This window comes from Megascapheus bottae, chromosome 11 (genome assembly GCF_031878675.1).
Source record: "Megascapheus bottae isolate mThoBot1 chromosome 11, mThoBot2.hap1, whole genome shotgun sequence".
Classification (NCBI taxonomy): Eukaryota; Metazoa; Chordata; class Mammalia; order Rodentia; family Geomyidae; genus Megascapheus; species Megascapheus bottae.
Window position 1 is genome coordinate 63,828,833 of NC_143519.1, and position 20,774 is coordinate 63,849,606.

Here is a 20,774-nt window from a genome sequence, read left to right on the forward strand (position 1 = left end):
GGGTCAGGAGCCCCTTAGGCGCCGACCACCGCGCAGATCTCGGTCTGTCACGGGAGTTGAGAGCTTCCTGGGCGTGGACCTCCTGAGTGAGCCAGAGCCTCGGGCCTAGGTGTCCAGCTCGGCCGCTGCCAACGACGCCGCTCGAGGAGAGTCGAGGCCTCGATGGCCCAGCGTCCTCCCTGTCCAGTCCCAGGCAGCGCCCCGCGAGGGCCGAAGCCCGGCCCGGGCTGCAGCGAGGCCGAGGGGGCGGTCGGGGCCGCGGCCACAATGGGTTCCCGGGCGCTCCCGCCCTCGCCTCGCCTCGCCCCGTGGGGAACTAGCCGTCCCCACCTCCCGCCGAGGCTGCAGCCGGAGGCGACGACGTCCTCCATTTTGTCGGAACTGCTGCTGGAACTTGGGGCCCGTTCAGAAACCAGTCCTGGGGGGCCGGAAGCTCGCCCCGAGGAGCCTCTCCTGGGCTCTGCAGTTGACCCAGAGGTCGGCCCCCCGCTTCCGGCGTGCGGGGCGCGGGACCGAGGGGGGGCCGACGCCTCTCCGCGCCGACACGGAGCAAGATGGAGGAGCGCGGGCCCCCAGGCGCGGGGTTCGCGTCCCGGGGAAGCCGGGGCGCCCCGGGCGCCGCCTCGCCGCCCGGCCGCTGGTCCTCGCCAGCGGCCACGTCCGGGTCGTCGGCGGCCGAGGAAGGCCGCGTCCCGCCGCCCGCCCCTTCGCAGCGCGGCGCCCGCTCGCTGAGGCCCTGAGAGCCCAGCCCGCTGCCGATGGCGCCGGGACCCGGGGAGGGAGGCCGAAGTCCTCAGCCTCGTCCAGGGGCAGAGATCCTGCTGGCGATCTCCAAGGCCACGGGAAGCTGGAAGTGCTGCCTCGGCGTCTCGCCCTGGCGGTGTTGGCTGGGATGGCAGCTTGAACGGGTTGAGCCGAATCAAAGTTGATGAATCGGAATTGCTGTACCATGTGTGAAAATAGAAGACGAAAGACCCACACTATATAATGCTGTGTTTTCTCATGGACCTTTCCAGTATTGGCAATCTGGTGCCTATTAGCCCATTCCACTCCGCTGCACGCTACCATACCTCTACTTCTAGCCCTACTTGAGCCATATCTCTCCTTTCAGCTTTTTGGAGTTACGGACTTTCTTACCCTGGCTAGTTTGATCTGCTATCCTCAGACCTCATGTTTAGTTGGAATTACAGGCATGAGACACCAGTGCCTAGCTAGACAACCGTTTGTTTTTTTTAGAAAAAACTAGTCCATTACTTGTTGGAAATAAGCAATATCAGCATTTTAATAAGCTGTACATTGCAAGTATACTCTTGTGAGAACTAGAGGGGCAGAAAGCCCAGCCACTGCCGATGTCACCTCCACTCATGAGGGGCTGTGGAAAGGGAGTGGGGAGCAGATACAGGCGTGGGGAGCTTCCAAGAGGAGAAGGGAGAGATCTGGGAGAGCACAGTGGTACTGAGGCCTGACTAATAAAACTTTTGTCACCTTTAACTTTACCTCTGGATTTTGTCCATCTCAGATCATTAGGATCTATCTTCCCAGTAAACATGTAAATTCAAAGTCAGAGGCACGATAATTTTCTAGGCTAAGGCTTTACAGAAACCACTTAAAATGTTAGACTCAGTGGCCAAAAGTCGTACACTTTTCTGGAGCCCTATATTTTCCACAAATTTATGGCATTCGTATTTTAAAATAAAAATTGAAAGACAGCCAGGCCTCAGTGGAGCATGCCTGTAATTCTAGCTACTTAGGAAACTGAGATTTGATGATCCAGGGCAGGAAACTGTAGACTCTCCAGTAAGCTACTCAAAAAAGCCAGAAGTGAGTGGCACTGTGGCTGGAAGTGGTAGCAAGCTAGCCTTGAGCAAAAGAACTCGGATAGCAGCCAGGCCTTGAGTTCAAGCCCCAGGATCAACCCAAAACAAAAACAATCAAAAACCTTAGAAGTGGCACTCTGTCTCAAGTAGTAAAGCATACCTGGAGCAACAGAAGCTCAGGGACAGCACGGATGCCCAGCAAAAAAAAAAAAAAAAATAGTTTTCCCAGCGACTAGTGTAGTAAGGTCATTTGTCAGTAGCAGTTGTCACCAGTAAGCTGGTGTAATTTGAGTTTCCACTGCTATATTAGAATAGCACAAACAGTAAGTTATTAACTATAGAAATTTATTTGGCTAGGAAGTGGCACTTGGCTCAGAGTCAGGTGGTACCCTTGAGCTGAACAGCTCAGGACAGCGCCCATGCCCAGAGTTCAACCCCCACAACTGACAAAAAAAAAAAAAATGTCTAATTGTTCTGTAGGCTGCAAAGTCCAAGATCAAGGGAGCCAAATCCCCTAAGGACCTTTGGTGGGCTGAGTCTGTTAGACCAAAGAATCAGAGTAGGACATAACAGAAAGCTGACTTGTGTTAGGGCCTAGATACTCAGAAGGCGGATATCTAAGGATTGAGTTTCATAGCCCTAGCAGGAAAGTCTGTGAGACTTCCAATTAACCAGCAAAATGTTGAAAGTGGAGCTGACTCAAGTGGTAGATTGCCAGCCATGAGTGAAAAAGCTAAGGCTCAGCACCCAGACCCTGAGCCCAGTAGTAGCACATGAAAGAAGAAAGCAGGAAGAGAGATAAAGAGAAGGAAAGAGAGAAAGAAAAAAGAACAGAAAGGAAGAAAGTAGGGCTCTGATGGTTCATGTCTGTAATTTTAGTTACTCAGAAGGCTGAGACCTAAGAAGTAAGGTTCTAAGGAAGTATGGGAAGACAAACCAAAAGATACTTATCTCCCATTAGTGACAAAAAACTAGAAATGTAGCTGTGATACAGCATCAGCCTTGAGCAGAGGGAGAAATCAAAGAACACAGGGCTCTGGGTTCAAACCCTAGTACATACATACATACATACAAGCTTTTTGTTTTTGTGTGTATGCTAGTACCGGGGCTTGAACTCAGGGTCTGAGCATTGTCCATAAGCTTTTTCAATTAACAATAATAGCACCTCAGATAAACTTCACTGGCTATGATATTGCCACTATGCAAAGCTCTCCTTAAGCTTTTTGCTTAAGGCTAGCTAGCACTGTATTACTTGAGCCATAGTTCCAGTTCTGGAGTTGTCATTGGCTAATTAGAGGTAAGAGTCTCAGACTTTCGTACCCAGGGTGGCTTTGAACTTCTTTCATCAGATCTGTGTTTCTACAATAACTAGGACTATAGGTGTGAGCCACTGGTACCCAGGTACATTTTCTTTATCCAAGACTTGAAAAGAATTGTTTGAATTGAGTATAAGAGCAAACTCCAGTGGATAAGAAAGCCCCTAGAAGAGAACTGGTGGCTCACCCCTAGAACCTCAGCTACTCAGGAGGCTGAGATCTGAGGACTGACTCATAAGATTGGCCAAGACAGAAAAATTCCTAAGACTTATCACAAAATGGCTGGAAGTAGAGTTTAGATCACTTGGTTTAGCACCAGCCATGAGGGGGGAAAAAATCCACACAAAAGCACAAGATCCTAAGTTCAAGCCTCAGCGTTGGCACAAGACATCAGCAACAACAAAAGAAAGTTTAATGTTGATGGGAACATCTGTAATGGCTAGATCCAGCTAATACCACTGTGTGTATCAATAAGAGCTCCAAGTTCATGCTTTCTTGCTATGTGAAAATGGATATGGATGGTGTATTTTTTTTTTCTAGTTGGTGCAATGCTGGGTTTGGTCAGCAGAGGGAGAGTATATTGAAAGAAGAAAAGATTGCCCGTGCAGTCTATGTGCTGTCCTCTTAGCTTTTTCATGAAAGGCTAGCAGTCTACCACTTGAGCTGTAGCTCTACTTCCAGCTTTTTGGTGTTAATTAGAGATAACAACCTCAAGGACTTTCTTGCTCTGGCTGGTTTCAGTCCTTGATTGCCGCATCTCAGCCTCCTGCGTTCAAGCATGAGCCACTGTGGGTGCCTGTCCATTCCTTATTATTAAACATCTTTAAAAAATATCTTTAAGTAGCAGAACTAAAAATGAGTTTTAATTCAACATGTCAAATTATAAATATATATTTCGATCAGTGTCACCAGTTGCATCATTCTCCCTTGTTTCTCCCAATTCCACCCATCTGCTGAAGTTATTTGGTCACTGGGAGCCATTGAAAGTTGGCTCTAGAAATAAAATTAATCAATAATTAAATTAATAAAAATGAATGAAGTTGGGGCCGGGAGTTTGGCCTAGTGGATAAAGTGCTTGCCTAGCATGCATGAAGACCCAGGTTCGATTCCTCGGTACCACATACATAGAAAAAAAGCCGGAAGTGCTGAGGCTCAAGTGGTAGAGCTCTGGCCTTGAGAAAGTCCAAGGACAGTGCTCAGGCCCTGAGCTCAAGCCCAGGACTGGCAAAAAAAAAAAAAAATGAAGTTATCTGTCTCATTTCTCTTTCTCTTCCTGTCTTCTTTTCTTTCTTCTTCTTTCTTTCTTCTTTCTTTGTTTTGCTTTTGGTTGTGCTTGTTTTCAGACAGATTCCCCCATTTGCTTGGGCTGGTCTGGGCCACAATCCTTCTATTTATAGTTCCCATGAAGCTGGATTGTGAGGAAAACCTTTCCTTTCAAAGTAATTGCTTCTGAGCTGGGAGTTTGGCCTAGTGGGTAAAGTACTTGCCTAGCATGAACGAAGACCCGGGTTTGGTTCCTTGGTACCACATATATAGAAAAAGCCAGAAGTGGTGCTGAGGCTCAAGTAGTAGAGTTCTATCCTTGAGAAAGTCCAAGGAAAAAATAAAGTGGTTGCTTCCTTTGTCGGTCTTCTGAGAATTGTTATTCTTTTTTTTTTTTTTTTTTTTTTGACAGTCCTGGGCTTGAGCTCAGAGCCTGAGCACTGTCCTTGGACTTTCTCAAGGTTAGAGCTCTACCACTTGAGCCTCAGCACCACTTCCAGCTTTTTTGTATGTATGTGGTACCAAGGAATCGAACCCGGGTCTTCGCACATGCTAGGCAAACACTTTAACCACTAGGCTAAACTCCCGGCCCGAGAATTGTTATTCTTGAAAAGATCTTGCTTTGGCCAGGTGACTTGGTCATTGTTGATTACATCCTATACCTGTTACACTTTATAAGAACTTCTGTTACAGCTTATTGAATATTAGTTGTATTGTTTTCCTATTAATTAAGGCATCCTGTTCCTGTTAATTAGGACACATCCTATTGAAGATTGAGCTAGGTCAATTCAAGTAGGGAGTCAGGGCCACTGCCGTGGAGAGCTGCATACCTGCTCTGTGTTGTTGTTCACCATATTGTAAGTAGTATACACCCTTCTGCAGAAGTGAACTTTGCCTTGCTGAGGCACTTTCAAGTTGATGTACTTATTCCTATGGTAGACCTCAGGCATGAAGCAACATGCCCATTTTTCTGTTGAGATTGTATTTCTTGAACTTTGTGCCTGAGCTAACATCAAACCAAAAGCCTCCCTCTCATCTCTACCTTCCTCATAGGATTATGAATGTGAGTCATCACACTCAACTTTTTTTTTTTTTTTTGCCAGTCCTGGGCTTTGAACTCAGGGGCTGGGCACTGTCCTTGGGCTTTCTCAAAGCTAGAGCTCTACCACTTGAGCCACAGCACCATTTCTGGCGTTTTTCTATATATGTGGTACTGAGGAATCAAACCTGAGTCTTCGTGCATGCTAGGCAAGCACTCTACTACTAGGCTAAACCCGCCGCCCCACACTCAATTTTTTTTGTTGTTGTTTTTGTTGATCTCATAGGACTTGAACTCAGGACCTGGGTGCTGTCCTTAAGCTCTTTTTTCTCAAAGCTAGCACTCTAGCACTTTGAGCCACTATGCCACTTCCAGCTTTCTGGTGCTTAATTGGAAATAAGAGTCTCACAGGGATTTTTCTGCCTGGGACTCTCTGAAGAGCTAGTGTTACAGGTTTGAGCCACCAGTGCCCAGCTTCAACTTACTTTTTTTTGTTTTTGTTTTTAGTAGTAGTACTTATCCTATTAGATGGGGATTTTTTTTTTTTGCTAGTCTTGGGCTTAAGCTCAGGGCTTGAGCACTATCCTTGGATTTTTCTCAAGGCTAGAACTCTACCACTTGAGCCTCAGCACCACTTCTGGCTTTTTCTAAGTATGTGGTACCAGGAATCGAACCCGGGTCTTCGTGCATGCTAGGCAAGCACTCTACCACTAGGCCAAACTCCTAGCCCCTAGATGGGGAATTTTTATCTCTATGGTTGTGGGGGGTGGGGATAGAGACTGAACTGATCAGGGTGTCAGACATGCTGAACTTGTATTCTGCCACTAAGCTAGCATCCCTTATGGTTTGATTTCATTTTCTCTGATGGTGAATGAGGCTAGGTATCTTTTCCATACCTTATCAGCCACAATCTCTCTCTCTCTCTCTCTCTCTCTCTCTCTCTCTCTCTCTCTCTCTCTCTCTCTATATATATATATATATATATATATATATATATATATATATATATATATATAAAACTTGGGGCATGACTGCTAATTCAGAGCTTTTTTTACTCAAGGCCAACATAGTACTACTAAAGCCATAGTTCTGCTTCCCCCAAATCTTGACAACTCTCTGATGAATGAGGTCCAGAAAGAGGTTATTTACTTATTTAATCAGAAAAAGAGAGGTTTGTGGAAAAGGCTCATTTGATTTAAAAAAAAAAGAATCACAGTTTGAGCCAGTCCAGGCAGAAAAAAATCCCTCTGAGACATATTTGTTGTTGTTGGTGGTGGTGGTGGTTGTGGGGCTTAGACACTGGGCCTGGGTGCTGTCCCTGTCTTCAGCTCAAGGCTACTGCCATACCCCAGGGCCTGGGCGCTGTCCCTGAGCTCTTCAGCTCAAGGTTAACAGCCTACCCCTGGAGCCACAGTGCCACTTCTCGAGTTTTCTAGGGGTTAATTGGAGATAAGAGTCTCATGGTCTTTAGTGCCAGTGTGGGATTTGGACCATGATCTTAAAATCTCAGCCTCCTGAGTTGCTAGGATTACAGGGGTGACCCACCTCGCCTGTCCCTCTGAGATGCTTATGGTTAGGTCTGCCAAGGAGAACAGCCCTTCCTCCCTTCCTCTTCATCTCTCTGAAACCAGTAATCACATAACTGTGTGTCAGCAAAGGACCCCATACTCTGGAGTCATTTCCTGTCTGCAGAAGTCATTTCCTGTCGGCTGAAGTCATTTCCTGAGTTGCCCTGGTCACTCCTCCCTTGAACAGGGAGGGGTTCCCGCTTCCCCATCTACTCTAGTCCTGCCTCCTGCTTTTCTCTATATAATCTGGCTCAATATGTCCTCCCATTTTTTCCTTTTTTCGTTCTTCTCCTCTTTCTTCACATGCCTCCATCTTGTGTGGGCCATCAGTTTGCTCTCCCCCACATAAACTTTTCTGACTAAACCATGTGGTTGGTTTCCTTTTGGCAAACCTTACATCTAGTGCCAAAGACAGGGGAGGGGACTGTGTTGAAATGAGGCACTCAGCATAAAAGGAGCCATGATAGTGCTGGAAGAGCCAGGGCTAGAGCCATGATAATGCTGGGATGCCATGGAAATAACCATTAGACAGACTTGTGACAGCCCTAAGGAAAACCAAGTACTGGATATAGTTTGTGGGGAGCCAATTGTGAAAAGTAAGATTGGCACCTCCATTCTTGCTGACAACCAGATATTTTGTTTCTGTATTCTGCTTCTGTATTTAGTCTACATAATATAGGTGAGTTGGAAAGATTCCATTTAATACATAACCACCCCCCTCCCTTTGGGGGTACACCCCTCACCCGCTTTTTGTTACTTAATGCTGCATTCTGAGATCCCAACTTACAGCTGTAGTCCTGGCACATCAGTTCTTTCTCTGCTCAGTAAACTTTTAACCTCCCAATCATGTTCTTGAGGTCTCATAGTCCGTCCATCTCCTGACCCCACTACAGTGTCAGGAGTTCTGGATTTCCTCCTCTCCCAGAGCATCAGTTTGCCTCCTTGATTGCCCCTCCTCCAACCAAGCTGCTGGAGGCCAGAGGAATCCAACCTTGGACTTCTCCCCTTTATCATTGCTGGCTGTGCATCTACCATGCCATCCCTGCTCTACATTTGGTAAGTGAGTCACCTTCACCATTGCTGGCTACAGATCCACCACACTCTCTTCTCTCTTCACCTGGTAAATGTCTTCCTTCCCCTCTACGTCTGGTAAGTATCTGCTCTGAGCCCTGTTCTCTCTCTACACATGGTGCTATATCAATGGGTTCCTATGCCTCCTTGGCTGGTCATTTCCCCATTTAGTGGATGCCTAAATTGGGGAATCTGACAATCACACACTCACTCTAGAAGAGGCCCTGCAGGTAGAAAGGAATCTCTTCTTTTTCTTTTTTTTTTTTTCCAGTCCTGGGGCTTGAACTCAGGGCCTGGGCACTGTCCTTGGACAGTTTTTGCTCAAGACTAGCAGTCTGCCACTTGAGCCACAGCACCACTTCTGTTTTTGTTTTGTTTGTTTGTTTGTTTGTTTGTTTTGCCAGTCCTGGGCTTGAGCTCAGGGCCTGAGCACTGTCCTTGGACTTTCTCAAGGCTAGAACTCTACCACTTGAGCCTCAGCACCACTTCTGGCTTTTTTCTATGTATGTGGTACCGAGGAATCAAACCTGGGTCTTCGTGCATGCTAGACAAGCACTCTACCACTAGGCCAAACTCCTGGCCCCTACTTCTGGTTTTCTAGTGGTTAATTGGAGATAAGATTCTCATGTTCTTTAGTGCCTGGGCTGGCTTTGAAAAGTGATCCTCAGATCTCAGTCTCCTGAAAAGGCAGGATTACAGGAATGAGCCACCAGTGCCAGACTTTTTTTTTTTTTTTGCCAGTCCTGGACTTGGGCTCAGAGCCTGAGCACTGCCCTTGGACTTTCTCAAGGCTAGAGGTCTACCACTTGAGCCTCAGCACCACTTCTGGCTTTAGGCCAAACTCCCGGCCCCAGTGCCCAGCTTTTTAATTTATCTATTTATTTTGCTAGTCCTGGGCTTGAGCTCAGGGACTGAGCACTGTCCTTGGGTTTTCTCAAGGCTAGAACCCTTTCCTTGTAGTTCAATCTCAACTTCTCTCTTTCCCTTCCTCCCTCTCTCTCTCCCTCTCTCTCTCTCTCTCTCTCTCTCTCTCTCTCTCTCTCTCTCTCTCTCTCTCTCTCTCTCTCTCTCTGTCTCTCTCTCTCTCTCTCTTCCCCTCATGACCTATAGATTAGAGATCATTTAAAACTATCTTTCTTTGAGAGCACCCACATTCTGTTATAGCATGCTCTTCCTTTTGCTTGTTTGTCTTGCTTACTCAATAAAGCTCCACCAACTTTTCTTACTATCATAACTTGTTCGGAACTTGGCCATGTGGTGTTTTAAGGGTTTAGCCTCACCTGACCCTCACCCAAAGCTTACTACGCCTTTACTCATTTAAAAGGCATTCAATGATCAATTCATATTCTAATATGGCTTGCTAACAGAGTTGCTGCCTCTTCACAGGCCCTGGAAACAGAGGTCCAAACCATTTAATGTGCCTTGTTAGCAAAGATGTTTAAACACATTCTGTTCTGGGCTATCTAGGCCTTAGTTATCAGTAAGAAATTCTATGTATTATTGTCAAAAAATTTGTGTTGTGAGTTTTGCCTTGTATTTGTTTGGTGTTTCCTGTTTGTTTTCTAGCAATGACCATATGGTTCTATCATACAGTGGGCAAAAATGTATTTTGCCGCTGGAATCCCAGAAAATCTTCAGCTGATTTTCATTTTTAAAAACGTAAGCAGGGGGCCGGGAATTTGGCCTAGTGGTAGAGTGCTTGCCTAGCATGCATGAAGACCCTGGTTCAATTCCTCAGTACCACATACATAGAAAAAAGCCAGAAGTGGTGCTGAGGCTCAAGTGGTAGAGCTCTGGCCTTGAGAAAGTCCAAGGACAGTGCTCAGGCCCTGAGCTCAAGCCCAGGACTGGCAAAAAACAACAACAACAAAAAAAACGTAAGCAGGTGCTGGATGCTGGTGGATCCTACAACTCACTCAGGAGGCTGAGATCTGAGGATTGTGGTGTACAGCCAGCCCAGGCACAAAAGTCTGTAAGACTCCCATTAACCACCAGGAAACCAGAAGTGGCACTGTGGTTCAAAGTGATAAAGCACTAGCCTTGATCTGAAGAGCTCACCAAAAAAAAAAGAAAAAAAAAAAAAAAACACAAACAAAAGGCCAGGAGTTTGGCCGAGTGGTAAGTGTGCTTGCCTAGCATGCATGAAGACCCAGGTTCCATTCTTTGGTAACACATACATAGAAAAATCTGGAAGTGGAACTGTGACTCAAATGGCAGAGCTCTAGTCTTGAGAAAGCCTAAGGAAAATGCCCCAGGAGTGGCAAAACAAAACAAAACAAAAGACAAAAACAAAACACAGGCTGGGAGTTTGGCCTATGGTGAGTTCCATTCCTGGGTACCACATACATAGAAAAAAAGCTAGGGGCCGTTTTTGGCCTAGTCGTAGAGTGCTTGCCTAGCATGTACAAAGACCCATGTTCAATTCCTTGGTACCACATACATAGAACAAAGCTGGAAGTGGTGCTGAGGCTCAAGTGGTAGAACACTAGCTTTGAGAAAACCCAAGAACAGTGCTCAGGCCCTGAGCTTAAGCCCAGACTAGAAAAAAAAAAAAAAAAAAAAAAAAGCCAGCAGTGGTACTGTGGCCCAAGTTGTATAGTTCCAGCCTTGAGAAAACCCAAGTTTAGTGCTCAGGCCCTAAGCCTATGCTAAGTCCGGGACTGGCAAAAATAAAAATAAACAAAACAAAACAAACCTAAGCAGGGCTTAAAACTTATGCACAGTTTTGTGCATGTGAACACATTCAAAGCAATCTCATTGTAATATGTTAAAACCTGTGATCATGGGATCAAGATTATTTGTTTTTTTTTTTAGTATAATTGTAATTAATGTAAATCTTAAACGTCTTTATGTTGGAAGTTGTGATGTAAGCCTAACCTACAAACTGCTCTGCCTTTACAGCCTCTGAGTACAGTCACAGTGATTTGCCTTGAGGCAACTGAGGCAATTTTTTTTTTATTGTGGGTTGTGAGGCTTGAACTCTGGTCCTTGGGGCTGTCCCTGAGCTCTTCAGCTCATCAGATTTGGGTTCAAATCCATATGTCTAAGAGTTATTCCTGATAATACCAATTTAGGAACAATCAGGAAGGAAATGTAAAGAGGAAAGTTAGTAAAGGAAGACTTGGGAAAGGAATTAAGGAAACAAAAAATATTTTCTTCTGTGTAAGTCAAGATTCCAGCTTTTTCTCTTTATGTGGTTCTGAGGAATTGAACCCAGGGTTCCATGCATGCTAGACAAACACTTCACCACTAAGCCACTTTCACAGCCCATCCGCACATGTTTTTTGGGTTTTTTTGTCGTTGTTGTTTTTATGTTGTGCCACTCCTGGAGTTTGAGCTTAGGACTTGGGCACTGTCTCTGAGTTTTTTTGCTCAAAGGCAGTGCTCTACCACTTCACAACTCTACTTCCAGCTTCTTTGCTGATTAAGGTAAGAGTCTTCTTTTTTTTTTTTTTTTTTTTTTTTTTTTTTGCCAGTCCTGGGCTTGAACTTAGGGCCTGAGCGTAGTCCTTGGGCTTTCTCAATGCTAAAGCTCTACTACATGAGCCACAGCACCACTTCTGGCTTTTTCTATGTATGTGGTACATACATAGAATTGAACCCATGTCTTGGTGAATGCTAGGCAAGCATTCTACCACCAGGTCAAACCCCTGGCCCGAAGGTAAGAGTCTTTTGAATCTTTTATTGTATGAGCCACTGGCCCTGACTGGCTTTTCTGTCTCTCTTTCTTTCCTCCTTCCTTTTGTCCCTCCTTTCTCTCTCTCTTTCTCCCTCCCTCCCTCTCTCCCACCCTCCCTCTCTCTCTCTCTCTTTCTCTTTCTTTCTTAATCTCTTTTTCTCTCTTTTCCCTTCCTTCCTTCCTTCCTTCCTTCCTTCCTTCCTTCCTTCCTTCCTTCCTTCCTTCCCTCCGTCCCTTCCTCCCTCCCTCCCTTTGTTTTCTTGTTCCTTCCTTCCTTTCTTCCTTCTTTTCTTTCTTTGGGCGAGGAAAAAAAGGTAATTATGAAAACTAAAAATAGGCCAGGCGTGGTGGCTCATTGCTGTAATCCTAGCTACTCAGGAGGCTGAGATCTGAGGATCAAGGTTCAAAGTCAGCCCGGGCACAAAAGGAACTGAGACTCTTATCTCCAATTAACCTCTAGAAAATGGGAAGTGGAGCTTGGCTCAAAGGGTAGGAGGGTAGCCTTGAGCTGAAGAGCCTCAGGACAGTGCCCAGGCTCAGAGTTCAAGCCCTGAAAAGGGGGCGGGGGGGTGTAGGTCTGTGACTCAAGGGGTAGGGTGGCAGCCTTGAACTGAAGAACTCAGAGACAGCATCCAGGCCCAGAGTTCAGACCCCATGACCCATAGGGTGGGGTTGGGGGGGAAGAAAGAGGGAAAGAAAAAAATGCAAATAAAAACAATAAAGAGATTCTATCTCCCCATCAGAACACAATGTTAGAAGCTGGTGGCTCATGTCTGTAATTCTACTCTGAAGCCTGAGATGAGAATCTCAGCTCAAGGCCAGCCAGAGCAGTAAATTCTGTGAGATTCCTATCTCCACTAAATTAAAAAAAAAAAAAAATCCAGAGGTAGAACTGAGGCTGAAGTGGTAGAGAACTAGCATTGTGCGCAAAATCTCAGAGACAGAAAGAATAAAAACAACAGATGGGGCAGATGTGGAGGAAAATGAAGTAGAGTTACACTATTGGTAGGAATGTAATCTTGTCTAATCACTATAGAAAGCAGTTTAGAGATTCATCAAAAAACGAAACACAGAGCAGGCATGTGAAATAAACTACAAAAACTAAACATAGAGCTGGCTGCAGGTTTCTTATACCTGTAATCCTAGCTACCCAGGAGGCTAAGATCTGAGGATCTCAGTTCAAAGCCAGCCTGGGCAGGCAAGTTCCTTAGTCTTTTTTTCTCCAATTAAGCAACCCAGAAAGCCAGAAGTTGGGGCTGGGAATGTGGTAAAGTAGTAAAGTGCTTACTTAGCACTCTAGGTTCAATTCCTCAGAACCACATGAACAGAAAGAGTCCAATGTCTGTCTTATAAAATTAAGTAGAGTTTAGGGCTGGGAGTTTGGCCTAGTGGTAGAGTGCTTGCCTAGCATGCACAAAGACCCAGGTTCGATTCCTCGGTACCATATACATAGAAAAAAGCCAGAAGTGGTGCTGAGGCTCAAGTGGTAGAACTCTAGCCTTGAGAAAGTCCAAGGACAGTGCCCAGGCCCTGAACTCAAGCCCAGGACTGGCAAAAAAAAAAAAAAAAATTAAGTAGAGTTTGGAAAGAGTGGTGTAGGAGAGGAATGTGTGAGAATGTTGAAAGGGGGGACATCCAACAAGATACACAGTACTTATAAACTGCTTGGTTAAATGGAAACTCCTTTGTATACTACTTAAAGATAATAATAAGAAAAGAAAGAAAAAATACATATTTTAAGGTCCACCCAGGAAGGCCAGCCGTAGATAATTGCCCCCTGCCCAGTACTTGCTTAACATAGATAACTGACACTTCTGGAGACAGTTACCTTCCCCTTCTCTGAGGTCATATCCTGGATTTCCCATCATGAGGACCGAGGGAGGTTCTGAGGCTTTGAGGTCAAATTTGCATCTTTGAGGTCACATCTGCATTTAGTGTGGCCACACCTTCCCTGCTCCCATAACTAGGAAGCTGGAACTTGAGAGATGTCAGGGGTGGTATGGTTAAGGGGAAAAGGGTAGATGAATGAGGAAAGGAAAGATGAGGGAATGCAGTCATAATAATCCCTGTGTATCCATGAAGATGAAACTGGGAAATTGAGGGGATGGGTAGATTTGGGAGAAACGGGGAGAACCAGGGAAGAGGTTACAGAATAGAAAAGGAATAGGCCAGAGTTAATCATCAACAAAGATTGTTTATTGCCAGCAAGGGGCACAGACCTTCCTGCAGGTTTGGAGGTTTAGAGGGACTGGATTTTGGGGTAACCTTACATAGAGCTCTCACCAAAGAAACAGAAAATAAAAAATGGGCTATGGTATCTTGGGGCCCAGGGCCAGAGTGGAATGAATGTTCCACCTGGAGGGTGGGGATTATTGTCGCCTGGGTTCCAATGTCAGAATGACTTCCTGTGGACAAGCACTTAGCATGCACCTGACGCTTTCTTTTTTTTTTTTTTTTGCCAGTCCTGGGCTTGAGCTCAGGGCCTGAGCACTGTCCTTGGACTTTCTCAAGGCTAGAGCTCCACCACTTGAGTCTCAGCACCACTTCTGGCTTTTTCTAAGTATGTGGTACCAAGGAATCGAACCAGGGTCTTCATGCATGCTAGGCAAGCACTCTACCACTAGGCCAAACTCCCAGCGCCACACCTGATGCTTTCTATTCTGTCTTTGGATAGAAGAGGGGAGAGGTAATTCCTTCACTGACAGGTTCAATTGGAACCTCTTTGTACAGCTACAGGAAATAAAAGAAAAACTATAAAATTAATGTCAGTTGCTGATGGCTCACATCTGCAATCCAAGCTACTCAGGAGGCTGAAATTTGAGGATTACAGTTTGAATCCACATGGTGTAGGTAAATCCAAGCCATTAAAAAGCTAGAAGTGGAGGTTTTACTCAAGTGGTACAGTCTCTGTCCTTGAGCAAAAAAAAAAAAAAAAAAAAAAGCTATGGACAGTGCTTAGGACACACACACACTACAAGGTTGCTATAGAAAAGTCTATTTACATTTGTTTTATTACTTGAAATGACAAAAATCTGGGCATTCTTGAACTGTGAACAAGATAATTAAGGGCATGTCTGGTGAAAGGATGTCCTGAAGATCATATGAATTTCTGAGTAGGCTTCAACTATGTTATCCACTCAGAACCAGTATCTATAGATTTGGAGATGTTCCATGATCTTGTGTACTTGCTTAGCTCAAAAAGTATAAAAATGTTGAAAATGAACTGTATAACTTATGGATGGGGATAGGAGAGAAATAGTGGGAGAGAGTAAGGGAAAGGGTGACACTGTCCAAAAAGAGATGTACTCTTGGCTGGGTGCTGGTAGTTCATGCCTGTAATCATGAGGCTGAGATCTGAGGAACACAGTTTGAGGCCATCCAAGACAGGAACGTCTGTATTGTATGACTCTTATCTCTAATTAAAAAAAAAAAAAAATCCAGAAGTATTGGGGCCTGGAGTTTGGCCTAGTGGTAGAGTGCTTGCCTAGCATATGCGAAAGTCCAGGTTGGATTCCATGGTACCACACACATAGAAAAAAGCTGGAAGTGGTGCTGTGGCGCAAGTGGTAGAGCTGTAGCCTTGAGAAAAGTCCAAGGACAGTGCTTAGGCCCTGAGTTCAAGCCCCATGACTGGCAAAAAAAAAAAAAAAAGGAAAAATCCAGAAGTAGCACTGTGGCTCAAGTGGTGGAGTGCTAGCCTTGAGCAGAAGAGAAGCTCAGGGACAGTGCCTAGGCCCTGAATTCAAGGCCCTGTACTGGCACAAAAAAATAAATAAAAAAGAAAGAAAGGAAAAAAAAGAAAAAAATGTACTTTTTATCTGACTTATGTTGCTTCATCATAATATAGTAAAACCCATTTTTTTTGAAAAGTATAAAAGCTACTAATAGGAGCCACCATTATGATTTTTAACTTTCATTTCCTACACAGGAGCAGGAACTGTCTTTTTCTAGCCTTCCCTACATTAACCTTGTAATACTAAAATAAATCCTTGCTAAAATATTGACCTTGTGAAACTGCCCATTTTTTGAGGCATCCTGACATTCTTTTCATGATTGAGTTTCAAGGACTTGTGATTTTTTTGAGAAAGCTTCGAGGCTGGGGGAATTCTCATTCATCTTCTAGTGACCTTTCTTTCTCAGTACTGAGGAGTGAAGTCAGGGCCATGAGTTTGCTAGGCAACAGCTCTAACATGTGACCCTCTCTTCTCTCACATAGTTTTTAACAAGAGTTATGGGTTTTTATGTGTCAGGGGGCTTGAATTCAGGGTCTGGTCACTCACTGTACCTTAGATTGGTGGTGTTCTACCATTTAAGCCAAAGCTCCAGTTCTGGCTTTTTTTGGGGGGACTGGATTTGAAGCTTCATTTTTTTTTTTTTTTGCCAGTCCTGGGCGTGGACTCAGGGTCTGAGTACTAGCCTTGGGCATTCCTCAAGGCCAAGGCTAGCACTTTACCACTTGAGCCACAGCACCACTTCTGGTTGTTTTTTTTTCTGTGTAGGTAGTACCATGAAATGGAACCAGGGTCTTCGTGCATGATAGGCAAGCACTCTACCCCTAGGCCACGCTCCTGGTTACCAGTACATATTTGAGCCACCTCTGTTCCACCTAAGATATAAGTTTAATCCAGATTTATCCATTTCATTTTAAACTTAATGATTTTCTTTCTTTTTTATTTAACAAGATTATTTATTTATTTGCCAATCCTGAGGCTTGAACCCAGGGCCTGAGCACTATCCTTGGGCTTTTTCAAGGCTAGAGTTCTACCCCTTGAGCCACAGTACCACTTTTATGTATGTGGTACCTAGGAATCGAACCCCAGTCTTTGTGCATGCTAGGCAAGCACTCTACCACTAGGCCAAATTCCCGCCCTAGTTTATTTTATTTTTAAAAATATTTGATTATAAAGGTGATGTTTGGAAGGATTATAGTTACATAGGTCAGGTAATGAGTTCCTTTTTTTTCCTTTTTCTTTTCTTTTCTTTTTTGTTTTGTCGGTCTGGGCCTGGACACTGTCCCTGGGCTCTTCAGCTCAAGGCTACTACCCTATCCCTGGGCCTGGGATTCTCCCTAAATCTTTAACTTAAGGCTACCACACTACTCTTTGAGCCACAGGGCTGCTTCTGGTTTTCTAATGATTAATTGAAGATAAGGGTCCCATGTACTTTAGTGCCTGGCTGGCTTTTTTTTTTTTTTTAGTGGGGGGCATGGGGCTTGAATTCTGGGCCTAGGCGCTGTCTCTGAGCTCTTCGGTTCAAGGCTACTGCCCTATCCCTTGAGTCACAGCCCCACTTCTCATTTTTTTTTGTGATTAATTGGAGATAAGAGTCTCACGTTCTTTAGCACCTGGGCTGGCTTTGAACCCAGATCGTCAGATCTCAGCCTCCTGAGTAGCTAGGATTACAGGCATGAGCCACTGCGCCCAGCTTACATTTCTTTTTCAATAGTGTCACCTCTTCCTTTGTTTACTCCCAGATTTTTTTCCCTCTTGATCCTTGCTATGTGAAACTTCTCATTTTTCTTAAATTTCTGCTTAAATCTAAATTTATTATTCCATGAGTGATATTTTATCATTATTTGGATTAACCTTCTTGGGAGGGGCATGAAAGAACTGAGTACTGACCTCCAGGCTTTAATTCTTTAGCTTTTTCCTAGTGCTCTAGCCACCCCTCTGGCTCTATTTTTTTTTTTTTTTTTTTTGCAGGTTAATTGTAAATAAGTCTCAAGGATTTGTCAGCCTGGCTGGCTTTGAGCCAGCATCCTCAGATCTCAGCCTCTTAAGTAGCTAAGATTGGCAGATGGCACCCAGTTTGGATACGTTGTTTTTTTAAACTATTGTACTTGTTACCTCTGGATTTACTCTCCTTTTACTCTGCTCTAAGATTTATATTAGTTTCAATAATGGATTCTTTTACTTTAGGCTCTGGTTAGTTTCTACCAACAGGAGATCCAAAGGAAATGGGAGGAACTGTAAATGTGAATCTGTGGTCTGAGTATTTGTCCCCTGCTGCTTCATTATGGCATCGCCCTTAGGTGATCATTTCTGATCTGTTTTTACTCATTGGCTTTTTTTTTTCTTTGCCAGTCCTGGGCTTGAGCTCAAAGCCTGGGCACTGTCCTTGGTTTTTTGTGTTTGTTTTTGTTTTTTGAGCCACAGCATCACTTCTGGTATTTTTCTATGTATGTGGTACTGAGGAATCGAACTTGGGTCTTTGCACATACTAGATAAGCACTCTTACCACTAGGCCAAACTCCCGGTCCCCACTCATTGGCTTTTTGAATTGTAAGTGCCCAGAGATCAGTGCAGGTGGCTCACAATTATAATCCTAACTATTCAGGAGGCTGAGATATGAGGATCAAAGTTTGAAACTGGCCTGGGCAATAAAGTCCATTGAATTAGGGATGCTGAATCCAACTGGTGCCGTGTTGGCCCCATGGTGGATGATAGGGTATTATTGGAGCCATCTTGTCTTCATGATGGAGGCAGGTAGACCTACCTCCCAGGTAATGATTGAATTCCTAGAGATAGGAATGAGGATTTGGACAATGCATTACTGGACCTGCCAGTCTTGTTCCTCAACTCTCCAACCCCCTGTGACCCTGCCACCATTTCAGGTGCCATTCCTATGCCATATGTCTCCTGCCTGCTTCTGTCCTGTCTCCTGGCTCTCCTCCAGCCACCATGGGGTCCCACTTCAACTTTCCATTGGAGCTGTTCTTGTCTGTTTGCATTGTTTTTCTGCTCTTTCTTTCCTCTCGGGCTCTCCAGACTCAGTTTTCTAACAGTCTTAAATGTATTTGTAGGGCTGTAGGTCTTTACAACAAGAGTCCACCTACAGTTGCTGGCCTTCTAATAAAGACTTCCGATTCAACCTCTCAGAATGTGGCCTCTCTGTCCTCTCATTACTGAGACATCTTCTTATAATACCATCAATACTATGAGACTTTTTTTTTTTTGCCAGTCCTGGGCTTGAACTCAGGGCCTGAGCACTTTTCCTTGGACTTTCTCAAGGCTAGAGCTCTACCACTTGAGCCACAACACCACTTCCAGCTTTTTTTTTTTATGTATATGGTACCAAGGAATCGAACCCGGGTCTTCATGCATGCTAGGCAAGCACTCTACCACTAGGCCAAACTCCCGGCCCCTGTCTCTGAGCTTTTGTTCAATGCTAGCACTCTTATCACTTAGCCACAGCACCACTTCTGTTTTTTTCTGTGTATGTGGTACCAAGGAGTCAAACCTAGGGCTTCGTGCATGCTAGGCAAGCACTGTATCCCTAGACCACACTCCTGGCCCTCCTTGAGACCTTATCTTCAATTAACTATGGAAAAAGCCAGAAGTAGACCTGTGGCTCAGTTGTAGAGTACTGGCCTTGAGAACAAAAGCTCAGGGACAGTGCCTGAGCCCTAAATTCAAGCCTCAGGCCCAGCATACACACACACACACACACACACACACACACACACACACACACACACACATTATCTCAGAGGGTGAGCATGTTTGTTTACAAGTGTGTTCTTCCCAGTGATTATTATGTGAGTTTGATGATGTACAGATGTGAAAAGAAAGTCACTTCGATGAAAACAAGTTGATGTGTAAAGTTGAAATATAGAAGTGGTTCAGCTAGTAGACTAACCTTGAGTAAATAAGGGACAGTACCCAGGCCTGCAGTTCAAGCCCCACTATTCTCATTCACTCAATATCTCTCTCTGCGCCTCTCTCTCTCTCTCTCTCTCTCTCTCTCTCTCTCTCTCTCTCTCTCTCTCTCTCTCTCTCTCCCTCACACACACACATACACACACATAGAGTTAAATGCTGGGTGCCAGGGGCTCATACTTGTAATTCTAGCTACTCAGAAGGGTGAGAGCTAAGGATCGTGGTTCAAAGCCAGTCTGGATAAGAAAATATGAGACTCTCCAATTAATTAACCACTAAAAAAACCAGATTTGGAGCTGTAGCTCAAGTAGTAGAGCACTAACTGAGTAAAAATAAGCTCGGTGAAAGTGCCCAGGCTGTGAATTGAAACTCTAGGATAGGCACAACAACAAAACAAGAGTTTCTAACTGTAAAGAAAAATTGCATCTAGAAAAAGAATTATGAGGGTTGGGGGTTTGGCTCAGCGGAAGAGCCCTTGCCTAGCCAGTGCAAGGCCCTGAGTTTGGTCCCCGGCTCTGGAACAAAAAAAAAAAGAATTATAAGTTGGGTATGGTGGCTCACGCCTCTAATCTTAGCTACTCTGGAGGCTGAGATCCCAGGATTACTGTTCAAAGCCAGCCATGAGACTCTTATCTCTAATTAATCACTAGAAAACTGGAACTGGGGCTGTGACTCAAGTGGTAGGGCAGTAGCCTTGAGCTGAAAAAAAGAAAGAAAATTAAAAAAAGGAAGTAAAAGAAGTATAGATGTAGGTGTGGTGATTGATACTTGTAATTCTAGAACTCACAAGACCTGGAGATTCATGGCAAGATAAGGTTATGTCTCAAAAAACAAGCAAACAAAACAAAACAATAACAAAACCCCAAGCAAACAAATAAATGCATGCATGCATACATACACATAAAAAATTAATAAAATTAAGGCCGGGAGTTTGGCCTAGTGGTTAAAGTGCTTGCCTAGCATGCATGAAGACCCGGGTTCGATTCCTAGGTACCACATACATAGAAAAAAGCTGGAGGTGGTGCTGAGGCTCAAGTGGTAGAGCTCCAGCCTTGAGAAAACCCAAGGACAGTGCTCAGGCCCTGAGCTCAAGCCCAGGACTGGCAAAAAAAAAAAAAAATTAATAAAATTAAAAAATAAGTAGCCACAACAAAAAAATCAAAACAATAAGTGTAAAATCTGGGCCTCTAATTAGCTCATGTTTGTAAAATTCTGTTTAAACTATATAAACTGGAAAGGAAACCTTTTTTTTTTGGTTGGTCGTGGGGCTTGAACTCTAGGCCTGGGCTGTCCCTGAGCTCTTCAGCTCAATATTAGCGCTCTACCACAGCGTCACCTCTAGTTTTCTGGTGGTTAATTGGAT

General features: G+C 44.5%; 1 pseudogene; it reads right to left on the minus strand.

Annotated features, from left to right (window-relative positions):
• Positions 1-2,958: 2,958 nt before the first annotated feature.
• On the minus strand, positions 2,959-3,027 carry LOC150057287 (U4 spliceosomal RNA; annotated as a pseudogene).
• Between the last annotated feature and the right edge of the window lie 17,747 nt (positions 3,028-20,774).